The sequence below is a fragment of the Centruroides vittatus genome, unplaced genomic scaffold (assembly GCF_030686945.1).
Source record: "Centruroides vittatus isolate TY-2023 unplaced genomic scaffold, ASM3068694v2 contig_76, whole genome shotgun sequence".
NCBI classification, from domain to species: domain Eukaryota; kingdom Metazoa; phylum Arthropoda; class Arachnida; order Scorpiones; family Buthidae; genus Centruroides; species Centruroides vittatus.
Window position 1 is genome coordinate 180,283 of NW_027122492.1, and position 13,551 is coordinate 193,833.

A 13,551-nucleotide genomic window follows, 5' to 3' on the forward strand; every position below is an offset into this window, starting at 1 on the left:
CTGTCCCATAACATTGTGGCCATCACTTTCCCGGAAGAGGGAGTCACTTTAAACTATTTGTTTGTCTTTGGAGAGGTGGTGTGTTTCCAGTCCATTGACGACCACTTACTTCTGGGGGTGTAGTCATGGATCCATGTTTCATTATTTGTGACAATGCTGTGAAGAAAACTGTTCCCTTCTGTGGAGAACTGCAACAAAAGTTGCAGACTTTCCCCATGTACTTCTTGTGTTGGTCGGACAGATTTTGTGGAACCCATTGAGCACAAACTTTCCGGTACTGCAGAATATTGTGAACAATGTGACAAATGCTTTCGAACAACATTCCTAATTTTACCGTCATATGCCATAATGTGATCCTCCTGTTGTCCTGAATCAGCTCCACCATGCGAGCTGTGTTGATATCTGTTGATGCCATGCTGGGTCAACCTCTGCGATCCTTGTCAGTGACTAACGCTTCTCCCACACCGGGTTGTATAAACAAAAAATTACCTTCTAAAACCGATAACTGGCGTGAAATATTTTCAAAATGGCGAACGTTTTCGCTGCCCCTCCTGGGCTCTTCCTCAGGCCAATTCTTTTTGCTGGAACTGGATTCGATAATCGAACAGCATAAACAGTGACGTTTTCTCCGCTGGCCGCAAACTTCTGACGCCATTCTGCGACATGCTGACGAGACGTTACAGTCTTTTCATAAACCTCTTCCGGCTGCAGTTACATGTTTTGCTTACAGAAATCGAATAGGTGAGTGGTTCTTTGTGAGACCAGTTTTCCAAATGAGTCGCCATTTGTGTTTACCTACAACTAGCTCTGTAGGTGGTGAATGGCTAAAACTCTGCACAGTTGCCAACTTCGTGTATTGGAATTACTGCACACTTCTCATTTCTATATAACAAATGAAAATCCAGGAATATCATTCTTGTAACCTTAGTTTTTGATCAATCATTGTTATTGTCAACTGCAGTTCAATAATTTATTTACCATTAAACATGTGAGGGGCTAGCCAGGGGTATTGTGTTTGGAATGTACAGTACTTGTATACCACTTACTTGACTTCTAGTCTATTGGACTAGCCCTCTCATCAAAGGATTGCGATTATAGCGTTTATTTTAAAAAGTGGAGACGTATGATGGTATTATCTTCTCTCCCATCAGGATTTCCAACACCAGATAGTTGATCTATCGGATTATCACGCGTAAACTATTATTTCTATCATTAAAAAAGGGGTTTATTAACTGACAATTGGGGAGACACGGGAGGTCTTGTCATGAATGAAACCAACGACACTTAGTTAACAAAGGAATAACAAAATTTAGTAATATAAAAATAAAGAAGTTACATATAGACTATTCCAGACTTACATCTACCTTAGCTAACTATCCTCTCATAAATATGAGAAGTAGGAGAGAGAGTTTACAAATCTAATACATTATCTTATTTATAATGTGATTGATAACAATTCTGTACTCTGGGCAGAAGTTTGATCCAAAGAAGTATGGCACTAGTTTTACATTATGGAGGATACAATAATATGCTGTGCACAGAGTTTGGCACATATCCTCTATTTATACCATTTTTCTTTTTTAATACAGATTAAGAATTAAGATTATTTGACTGGGTGTCATGATGAGTCTTATTGGTTTAGTCAGCCCTTTAGTCATGGGAGATAAAGATCTCTTTCAGGAACTGACTGTCAACACAGGAAACATTCCTTGTTCTCTTTGATTTGTAGCTTTGATAAAAATTTTGATTTATTACATTTAATTTTAAAATATTTCCTATTAATTTCTAAAATATTTTACCTCAAAACCTTCAGAATCTCACAAACATATGAGGATTGTAAAAATTAATTATTTCAAATTGTCTGAATTGTGTATACCTGAACTTTCTGCATAGAATTTCATTGTATAAATAATCGCTTGTGTGCACATTAAAAATTCCAATGTGCAGGAGGTATGAATGAAGTTTATAGCGTAAGTAGTAGTGGTTTGGGCCACTCTAATCACAAAATTCCCATTAGATATAATGTATGGGCCATTCTAATCACAAATGGCACACAAAATTCTCATAGAATAACATGTATGAGTAGCACTAATCACAAAATTGTCGAGTAAATAATTTTTAGACTTATCTTTTCAGATTATAAGAACTGGGATTGGTGGGATTTTGATATAAATTAATTTTTAAAATACGTTAGAATTTATTTTAACACCTGGATCGGTCATGTAAGCATACAGTTTTATTATTGCCTATGACAGCAACAGAAATAATTCTGTTTCTCCTCATTTGTACAAGTCACTCGATAGCTGCATTGCTGCAGTAAATAATTTTTCTTTCAATATTCCTGATAATTTTCCTATTGTTTTGCGTTATTTTAAAGTTAACAGAGAAATATGGAAGGGAATTGGAAAATTTGGTTTTGTAATTGTGGATGACGACAGAAGAATTGATGAAGTCAGTGATAATTTATATTATTCGTTCGAAGAATGTTCGAATGTTATGAGAGAAGTTATGTTGAAAAGAACAAAAAGAATATATTAATATTTAGAGAGATAAATTACGGATCGAGACATTATAAATTTACTAAAGTGCATAAAATCGATTGATATGTATTTAAACATCCAAGTAACTGTATAATTGCGGGACCGTCGCAGTGTGGAAAGACTATGCTGGTAAGAAAAATTATTTGTTGTGAAATTTATGAAAAACGGTTAAAGAAAATTTTATGCTGTTATTCTGTATATCTGCCGTTTTTTGAGACGAAAAAGATTTTACATTTATGTACGACTTACCTGAATCTGTGCAAGGATGGGATTTAGTACCAGGTTGTTCAATAAGTTTTGTCATTCGATAAAAAAAACACAATTTTATGGTTTGAAATACATTTTATTATTCAATATAATCTCCCTGAACTTCAATACACTTGTTCCAGTGATCTTCTAATTTATGGATTCCATCCCTGAAGTGAGAATCCGGAAGACTGTTGAAATACGCTTCCACGGCTGCTATTACCTCTTCGTTCGATGAAAATCTTTTCCCACGCATGAATTTTTTGAGATGTGAGAACAGCCGGAAGTCAGAGGGAGCTAAATCTGGCGAATAGGGAGGATGTTGCAACAATTCGTATTTTAATTCACTGATTTTCACGATGGTTTTTTGAGCTGTATGAGAGGGTGCATTATCTTGATAAAAAATGATTTTATTCTTCTGTAAACCAGGTCTTTTCTCACGAATTTTTACATCCAGCTGGTCCAAAAGGTTACAATAATAGTCTGAGTTTATTGTTTTACCAGTTTGGAGATAATCCACGAACAAAATTCCTTTTGCATCCCAAAAAACTGATGCTAACACCTTCTTGGCTGATTTCTGGACCCTAACTCGCTTCGGAGCCGAAGTACCAGGTTCACACCATTCCTTAGCCTCTTGTTTTGATTCAGGATCATGATGGTAGACCCAAGTCTTGTAAGGAACTGAGTCCGAACCTTATTTTTTATTTTATTATAATTTCCGTTTTATTATCTTTTTGTTTGGGGTTTATGTTTATTTAGGACGAAGGTTCCCCACCACTCTCTTGTTAGTAATGAAAAATGAAGAAAAAACAACTCACGGAGAAATAAGCGCCATAGGAAACATCTTGCGCACTTACGCTGCTCGGCAGAAGTAACAGTCCGCAGAAAAAAAATGGGGGGGAGTCCCCACAATCACTAGTAGAGAAATACTTGATAAACCGTCTTAAACATCCCAGAAAATTATGATAAATATTTTGTAAACGGTTTATAAGCTTTGTCGGAAACTTAAAGCTGCCAGAACAAAGTTAATGTTAGCAACTAAGTATGTAAATAAGAGGAGTAACCCAGCTCAAGTGTGACGTCACCTCACAGTATAAAACCCGTACGTTAACCGAAGAAGGAGAGGTGATTTCCAAATCGAGGCGACTTGAGAGCGAGGTTAATTCGAAAGCGAAGTATTTTCTGATAGAAGTCCAGATTGATAATTGGACGATCCAAGGTGCTAAAGAGGAGTTCGATTGACGATTTGACGATATCGAAAGGATTGAGGAAATAGTTTCTTTGTATAGTGAGGTGACGGATAGACGTTTAATTAGTAAGAGATTTTGTCCATAGTTGCTAAGTATTTGATTTGTCGAATTTCAAAGGGGAATTACTATTAAGTTAAGCTAAGTTTATTGTCGGGTTGACTTGTTGATTTTCGTTAATACATTTTGTTTGAAATTATTGATATTTGTACGTAGTACGTTCTAGTTGCTAATTAAATATATTTGAACTTTTGATTTGACTTGATATTTATCGTTGTTATTACTAATTTTTCGGTGCACGCTTAAAAGCCCAGGCCTGGCAAACTAATCTTGAATTTGCGTAAAGTACCCGTTAGGTTAACGGAAGTTTTACCGACCGTAATTATAGTCGGTTTCCTAAGATACTAAAAAAAAAAATAGTACTTTACAGTCTCATCCATAGTAATGAAACGACGCACAAAATCCTTTTTATTTTTTCTAAAACGCTCCAAATGTTGTTGAGAAAGTTGCACTCGAATGTGTTTTTGCTCCATAGTTAGCAAATGTGGCACCCATTGTGCACACAGCTTTCCGTAACCCAAAACATCAGCCCAAATATTGCTCACACTGCCTAATGAGATCCCTAGGGCTTCTACTAAATCTCTCTCAGTTAATCGACGATCTTCCAAAACCATATGCTGTATTTTTGCTACGATTTCTGGTGTTGATGCACTTTTTGGACGTCCTTCACGTGGATCGTCTTCGAGACTTGTACGGCCACGTTTAAATTCAGCAACCCATCTTTCTACTGTTCTAATTGAAGGTGAAGAGTTCTTATACACTTTTACCAATCGTTCATGAATTTGTTTTGGTGCTACACTTTCCAAAAATAAAAATTTTATCACTGCACGATATTCAATTCTTTCCATTGTAAAAAAATACACTGACACGTCAACTTTGAACAGCTGCAAATATACGAATGAGTTGACAGATCTACATGAAACTTCACACGTGTTTATTAAAAAGTAGTACTATTTTTAGAGAAATAAAACGACAAACCTAATAGCGCCATCTCTTATTGAACGACAAAACTTATTGAACAACCTGGTAATAATTGATGATTTGATGCACGAACTCAGTTCAAAAACTGCATTTCTGTTCACGACCGAGTTTCACCATTATAATGTAAACGTGATCCTGATAATGCAAAATCTGTTTTTGAAAAATAGAATTATGAGAGATATTATTTTAAATACACATTATTTGATTTTGTTTAAAAATAATCGTGACGAAAGTCAAGTAAGATGTTTGGGACGGAGGTGTGGATTTGAAGGTGTACATTTAAGTGTCCTTTCTGTGTAAACGGCAGTTTACACACGTTACAACTGAAAGGCTTTTCTTTAGCATGGGTTCAAAGGTGTACAGTTAAGCTACCCTTTACTGTGAAGTTGCGTTTACACACAACAGTAGTAGTCAAATGAGTAGCACTAATCACAAAATTGTCGAGTAAATAATTTTTAAACTTATCTTTTCAGATTATAAGAACTGGGATTGGTGGGATTTTGATATGAATTAATTTTTAAAATACGTTAGAATTTATTTTAACACCTGGATCAGTCATGTAAACATACAGTTTTATTATTGCCTACGACAGCAACAGAAATTATTCTGTTTCTCCTCATTTGTACAAGTCACTCGATAGCTGCATTGCTGCAGTAAATAATTTTTCTTTCAATATTCCTGATAATTTTCCTATTGTTTTGCGTTATTTTAAAGTTAACAGAGAAATATGGAAGGGAATTGGAAAATTTGGTTTTGTAATTGTGGATGACGACAGAAGAATTGATGAAGTCAGTGATAATTTATATTATTCGTTCGAAGAATGTTCGAATGTTATGAGAGAAGTTATGTTGAAAAGAACAAAAAGAATATATTAATATTTAGAGAGATAAATTACGGATCGAGACATTATAAATTTACTAAAGTGCATAAAATCGATTGATATGTATTTAAACATCCAAGTAACTGTATAATTGCGGGACCGTCGCAGTGTGGAAAGACTATGCTAGTAAGAAAAATTATTCGTTGTAAGATTTATGAAAAACGGTTAAAGAAAATTTTATGCTGTTATTCTGTATATCTGCCGTTGTTTTGAGACGAAAAAGATTTTACATTTATGTACGACTTAGCTGAATCTGTGCAAGGATGGGATTTAGTAATAATGGATGATTTGATGCACGAACTCAGTTCAAAAACTGCATTTCTGTTCACGACGGAGTCTCACCATTATAATGTAAACGTGATCCTGATAATGCAAAATCTGTTTTTGAAAAATAGAATTATGAGAGATATTACTTTAAATACACATTATTTGATTTTGTTTAAAAATAATCGTGACGAAAGTCAAGTAAGCTGTTTGGGACGGCAGGCCTTTGCAGGAAAATGTAATTTTTTTATGGACGCATATAAAAAAGCGACAGAAAAGGATTTTGGTTATTTGTTACTGGATTTATATCTTAAAATAGACAAGAAACTTTCAGTGCGGGATTCGTGTTTTTTGGATGAACAAGGTATTTATTGGATATACTTACCGATAAAATGAAGAATATAAAGAAAAATTATCATATGCTGGCGATTTTAGCCAAAACTACTCCTTTTCAACGAAGAGCGATATTGAAAGAGGCTACTCCTGATCAAGTTAAAGTTTTGTGCGAAATATGCGATAATTTGCGGAGAGGAAATATACCTGCTGATGTTTATAAATTACGAAAATATAAAAAAATAATCAGGAAATTAAGTGAAAAACGCGTTCCTTTAAATACCAAGAAAAAGATTTTGATTAATCAATTTGGTGGATTCCTTCCCCTTCTACTAGCACCGTTCTTGTCTATGGCAGGAGGATTAATTGGTAAAGTAATAGGAAAAAGAATCTAATGGCAAAACAGATGGCTCTGGTCTCTCTTGAATTGTTAGCAGCATATCAAATTAAACCTGAAATAAGAATTGGAAATTATATTGAAGAATTACTCGAGAGTACCGATTTATTTGACGATAGTAAAGTTAAATTATTGAGTCAGTTGATTTTGAGATATCAGAGAATCGTCCATAAGCCAAAAGAGCCGGTTAGTGTGTCTGTTGTACCCGATGAAAAATCATCTGAATTACTCGAAGAAAAACCTGCCACTGCTGATGATAACGGTGAGGATGCATTTATTAAACAAATAACTATATCTGTACCGCAGCTATATCAAAAATACATTCCTCATTTAATTGACAAATTGAGACAAAATGACTATGGATGGAATACAAAAGGTGAATTAACAGTTAGGGGCACTCCAGTTGTAGGAAGTCATATAATTGATCTGTTATCCCATTTAATGAAGAATCGAAAAACACCAATTTCACTTATTGGTTTTAACGTGTTTTGGGAAGCTGTAAGAAAATTAAATTTTCCTGAAGAGTGGATAGGGAACAAAAGTTTGGCAACTCTACCCAAAATCGGGGAAAAGCCGAGATATCAACTGATTCAAGTTGAAAGTCCCGAAGAAATTTTTTTCTACAGTTTCTCCAAGAGTATTTTATTTTACTAGTGGAAAAAGTCATCGAAAAAGAGGAAGATGAGTCCAGAATGGAGAAACTATTAAGACGGTTATATTATAACTTAAAATCTTCGGCATCGTTTGGAGGAGTAAGTAAACTAGTTAAAGCTTCTAATTTATCGAGATCTACTGTTGAGAAATGGCTGTCTTCTCAACCTATTTATTCGTTAGTAGTATATATATGACCGTCTTTGGGATAATTTTGTAAAAGTTTAACACTTTATAACTTTTATTCTAGTATCTCGCTATCTTTTCGCAGGAAAGACGGCCACCAGGGGCTAAAATCGACGAATTTCGCAATAACCGCTAAATCGCCCGAGCGTTTCTGAGATATTTTGTATTCCAAAAGCTCGCATACCCATCAAAACCACACCCATTTTTGATGCCCCTTCGGTTATACTTTTCTTCGTGATTTAAACGCGAGTTTCTGAAATATTTTAACATTTTTTCTATGTATAAGAAAACTAATATTTGTTTACAGACTTCGAAAAACAATTCTTAGATTCCAAAAAATATATAAATTAAATAAAACCGATCATTACAGTTTTAATTTTATATAAAATAGAACTAATATTTTATTAATGTTTTAATAATTGTATTTTTTTCTGACTGATGGCGCCATCTGTTGACAAAAATATTAAATATCATTTTTTAAATATTTTAATATGTAATTTTTTTCTTTCAAAATTATGCGTTAAAAAAATAACAAATATCATGAACCGTCACTAATCGGATCATGCTATTTGTTATTTGGTTTTGATCAATTCTTTTATGACATATATTGTGTTCCTTAGTGTTTTTTATGTCGCGATGATAATTAAATAATCGACAACTCACTCTTTTTTACTGGAATAAAAACATAACCTTCTTTTATTGAAAATAAAGAACAAAGTTTACAATGATAATATTATTTAAAAATTATACAAAATTATAAATGTATAAATTATATTTTAAAAAATAATGATTAAGTTAAAACTTATTTTAGAAAAAAAGATTAAAAAAATTATAGTTTTTCACATATTTTCGCTAAAACATGAACAAGGGCAAAATGATAATTATCTGATATAAATTTGTTCGACAAATGTTTCTGATTGGCAATGAGTATGCACCAATTAAGTTTATGCTTGAACTCTTCCATAAATTTTTCGGATAATTCTTGATATTTTGAAATAATGTCCCAATCTACATCGTTTACAAGTTCTCTAATAATTTCTTCATGCAATTGTTGATATCTACAAACAAGCTTCATATTGAGGAAATATTTAAAAGTTAATATGAAATTTTGACTCAGTCTTTGATATTGAGACACAAGATCCCAGTTCAGACGATCGTGATATCGAGTCAAAAAGTTTTCTGATAGAAGTTGATAGCGACAAATATCATCCCAATTAATTTGTTGAACATGCTTTTCTATAAAATCGCTGGAGAAGCGTTTGTTTTTCCAAAGTTTACTCCAATTTAATTTATGTTTGTAATCGTTAATAAAATCATTACTAAGATTAGTTTTTTCAGAAATAATATCCCAATCAACTTGATCTTCAAGTGATCTTATTACTTCTTCGCTTAAATCTAATTTGGACAAATCCTTCCAATTAATCCCCGCACCTATTTCGCGAACTAACATTTCTACCTTATTATTATCCATTATAATAAGAAAAACGATCCTTCCTCTTTCAATACTAATATAAAGAATAAATAGTTTTATTGATTGACTTGCTTTATATATTTTTTATGACGCAACTACTCGGTCAATGAACTTAAAAATGATGTAAGCGCAATCGTTTTTTTTTTTCACTAATAAACTGGTTTTGTGTTAATGAATTATTAAATTAAACAAGACACAAATTTTCGGAAAAAAAAATGTAATTTATTGTTTTTTACTTTCGTATTCAAAATACATTTTCGGAATATTATTTTCTGGTCCACAATGTGGATCGTGCTTGTCTGCGTCTGTGAAACACTGTTCGAAGTTGTCGAATATTTTGTCAGATTTCTCTAAAATTTCTAAGCTGAAATGATGATAAGACTCCTTCGCTGTAAGCATCCAACGAAAATGTTTTACTTTTGGTTTAAACCGCGGTCGAAAATCTACGGAGTATAGAATTTTAACGGTCGGAGGAAACTGTTGCGCCTTAGCCGATGCTTTGGCGGATTCTTCTGCCAACTCGATGCAAGGGAACGAGCTTCTAGAGAATGCGTAAGGAACTAATAATTTTTCATTGATGGGAAAAAACGCAGTCCAACGAATTGCGGGTAACATATCGTCATCGCAGCCTTCCATTATTTTTTCGAATAAAATAATTTTAAATTCGCGATTTGGTTTTATTATGTTTTCGCGCATGCGCACTAATGTTTTGTGATTTGTTTTAATACGCAACGATTTTTGGTTTTAAACATTATTTTACATCATGTCACGTAAAACAGTAGCCGTTCTTATTAGTATAATCTGTTTTGAAATAGTTTTTGTAACAGTTTTTATAGTTTTATTAAGTAGATCGGGTTTTAAAGAAATTGATATAAAAAATACTACTTGCGAATATTCTTTACATCTAGATAGAAACATTTATTTACATAAATGTGCAAATGCTGGAAGAGTTGTATATGATATTCGAAAATTCACGAGCGAAGGACTACCTCATAAATACATCGGTGTGCAATTATTAAAAAAGGAATTTGACTTACTTTGTACGAAATGCGTTTAAAACACCCATCGAGTTGTATCGTTGTCGGTCCATCGCAATCTGGAAAAACTTCTTTAGTTCGGAAAATGTTGCGTGAAAATATCTACGAAAAACCTTTGAAAAGAATTTTATGGTGTTACTCGATGTTTCAACCCTGGTTTGTCGAAGAGAAAAATATTCATTTTAAATGTGGTATCCCCGAAAATATTGAAAATGTAGATTTAATAATTATAGACGATTTAATGCATTCTTTAACCGAAAAAATTGCCGAATTATTTACCGTTCAATCTCATCATAAAAATATAAGTGTTATATTGATAATGCAAAATTTATTTCCTCGTAATAAAGTAATGAGGGATATAAGTTTAAATACTCATTATTTAATATTATTTAAGAATAATAGAGACGAAAGTCAAATCAACTGCCTTGCTCGACAAGCGTTTATAGGTAGGATGTCCTACTTTAAAGATGCATATTTAACCGCAACATCCAAACCGTACGGATATTTATTAATTGATTTCCACCCGTCTACAGATAAAGAATTGTGTTTAAGAGATTCCTGTTTTCCCGACAATCAAGGTGTATATTGGGTTTATATTCCACAAAAATGAAGAATATCAAGAAACATTATCATTTGTTAAATGTGCTTGCAAAGACAACACCTGCTCAGAGAAAAGCGTTGTTAAAGGAAGCTTCTGCCGATCAAATAAAAGTTATATGTGAAATTTGTGAAAACACTCTTCAAGGTCGCTTACCGGTTAAAGTCAATAAGTTAAAAAAATATAAGGCGTGTATAAGAAAACTCGCAAATAAAAAAATCGGTCTCCAAGCAAAAAAGAAGATTTTAGTAAACCAATCTGGTGGATTTTTAGATGCAATTTTAACTCCAATAATATCATTAGCTAAAAGAATTTTTGGATTATAAAAAATGGCTCAACGAATGGCATTAGTACCTCCCGAATTAGTACCTAAATATCAATTACAAAAACCGGAAATACGATTACACGATAATATCCAAGATTTATTAGAAGAAAGTACTTTATCGGATGATTTGAAAGTTAAATTATTAAGTCAACTAATTTCGAGATTTAAACAAACTATTCACGCACCAAAAGAACCGATTCGAGTCTCGTTGATATCTCAAGAGGTTGAAGAATCTCAACCATCGTTGGAACCGACAAAACCATCGACTATCGAAGATCAGATATTAGTTTCTGTCCCGCTACCATATCAAAAATATGTTCCGCATATCATTCAATTACTAAAGCAATATCAATACGATTGGAACGAAAAAGGAGAATTTCTGGTAAATAATGAACCGGTAATTAATTCTCATATAGCAGATTTGATGTCGCAATTAATGCGCAATCGAAAATCTACTATCACACCCATCGGATTTAACGAATTTTATCAAGCGATTATTAAATCTAATATTCCCAGAGAATGGATAGGAAATAAGGCACTATCGAGTCGATTAAGAATAGAAGAATCGCCCATACTTCGTTTTCGAACACCTTCGATTCCACCGCCTCCGATACGATCAATTAGTAGCGGAAGAAAAAAAAAGAGTTTCGTCTACAAAAATTCCTAAACGGATTGCATCGTCTAAAAAAAAGCACATTTCATGGAAAGATTATTAAGCTCTATATATTATACTCCATCCCATCCTGCATCGTTCGGCGGCGTAACGAGACTAATAAAAGCGACAAAGTTGCCTAGAAAAACCGTCGAACAATGGCTATCGACTCAAGATACATATACGTTGCATAAGCCTGTACGAATAAATTATATGCGTCGTAAAACTAAAGCTTTATATCAGGGAGAACTATTTCAATCCGATCTTATGGACGTTCGTCAATTTTCGAAAGACAATAACGGAATAAAATATTTATTAGCAACTATCGATGTGTTTTCTAAATATGCCTATGTAATTCCGGTAAAGGACAAAAAACCCGAAACGATAAAAAAAGCATTTCAAAAAATATTTAGAAAAGTAATACCTAGGTTGATACATACCGATAAAGGGAAGGAGTTTATGAATTCTGTTATTAAGGAATTGTTTAAAAAACATCAAATAAATCATTATTATACTCATTCCGAAACGAAAGCGTCGGTCGTAGAACGATTTAATAAAACTCTAAAAAATAAAATTTATCGTCTTATTACTTATCGAAATTCTAATAAATATATCGATAAATTAAATGATTTGGTAAAAGCGTATAATCATAGTAAACATCGAGCTATAGGAATGTCTCCGGCGGAGGTGAAACCTAAACATCATTTACAAATTTTTAATCGACTTTATGGTAAAACGAAAGCTAAAATAAAATATAAATATAAAGTCGACGATAAAGTCAGAGTTTCTAAAAAACGAAAAACTTTTACGAGAGGTTATTTACCAGGTTGGAGTAAGGAAATTTTCATTATAAAAGAAAAACACAATACAATTCCTCCCACATATGTGTTGAAAGATTATAACAACCAGACGATTAAAGGTCGATTTTATACCGAAGAACTGCAGAAAGTAAAAAAAAATGGATAATTTTTATGTGACTCTAATAAGCACGGCAAGTATGGATTTTTTTCCAAACAATACTCAATCCTCCTTTACATCGAAAATTAATCCACCGATAAATTTATCGGGATCTTGGGAAGTGGCATTATCCCAGATAATAATACCTCGATCATGGTTTAACATCTCTAGTGAAAATAACGAGTATGTCATTACTACTAGAGAAACAAGATCGTTTAGAGTAAAAGCCGAAAATTTATCTACATTAATTCCATTACATCCTATGGGAGATGTCAAATCAAGTAATATATTCGAGAATATTACGAATAATTTGAAAGCTTTAGGAAAGGATCGTTTTATTAAATTTTCTTTTAACCAAGACGATAGCACGGTGAAGATTCAACTGGATATTGATTGCGAATTACATATAACTCCAAAAGAGGGACCAACATTTCTTTCTATGCTAAATTTAGATAATCAAAAACTTTTCATATTAACGGGACAAGAACAATCATTTCAATATACTCCATCTTTAGAAGATTTTAGTGGAGAATTTATTACTCTAATTGAGAAAAATAGATATGTAGAAAAAATAAGAAGCGAAAATGTTGAAAATACGATACAAATACCGAGTGGATTATACGGAACAAAAGAATTTCTTAAATCATTTCAAATAATAAGTTTTAAATCACTTCCAGATAAAAAATTATTATTGAAAGTTCCACGAGAAACTTCCGTAAAATTTAA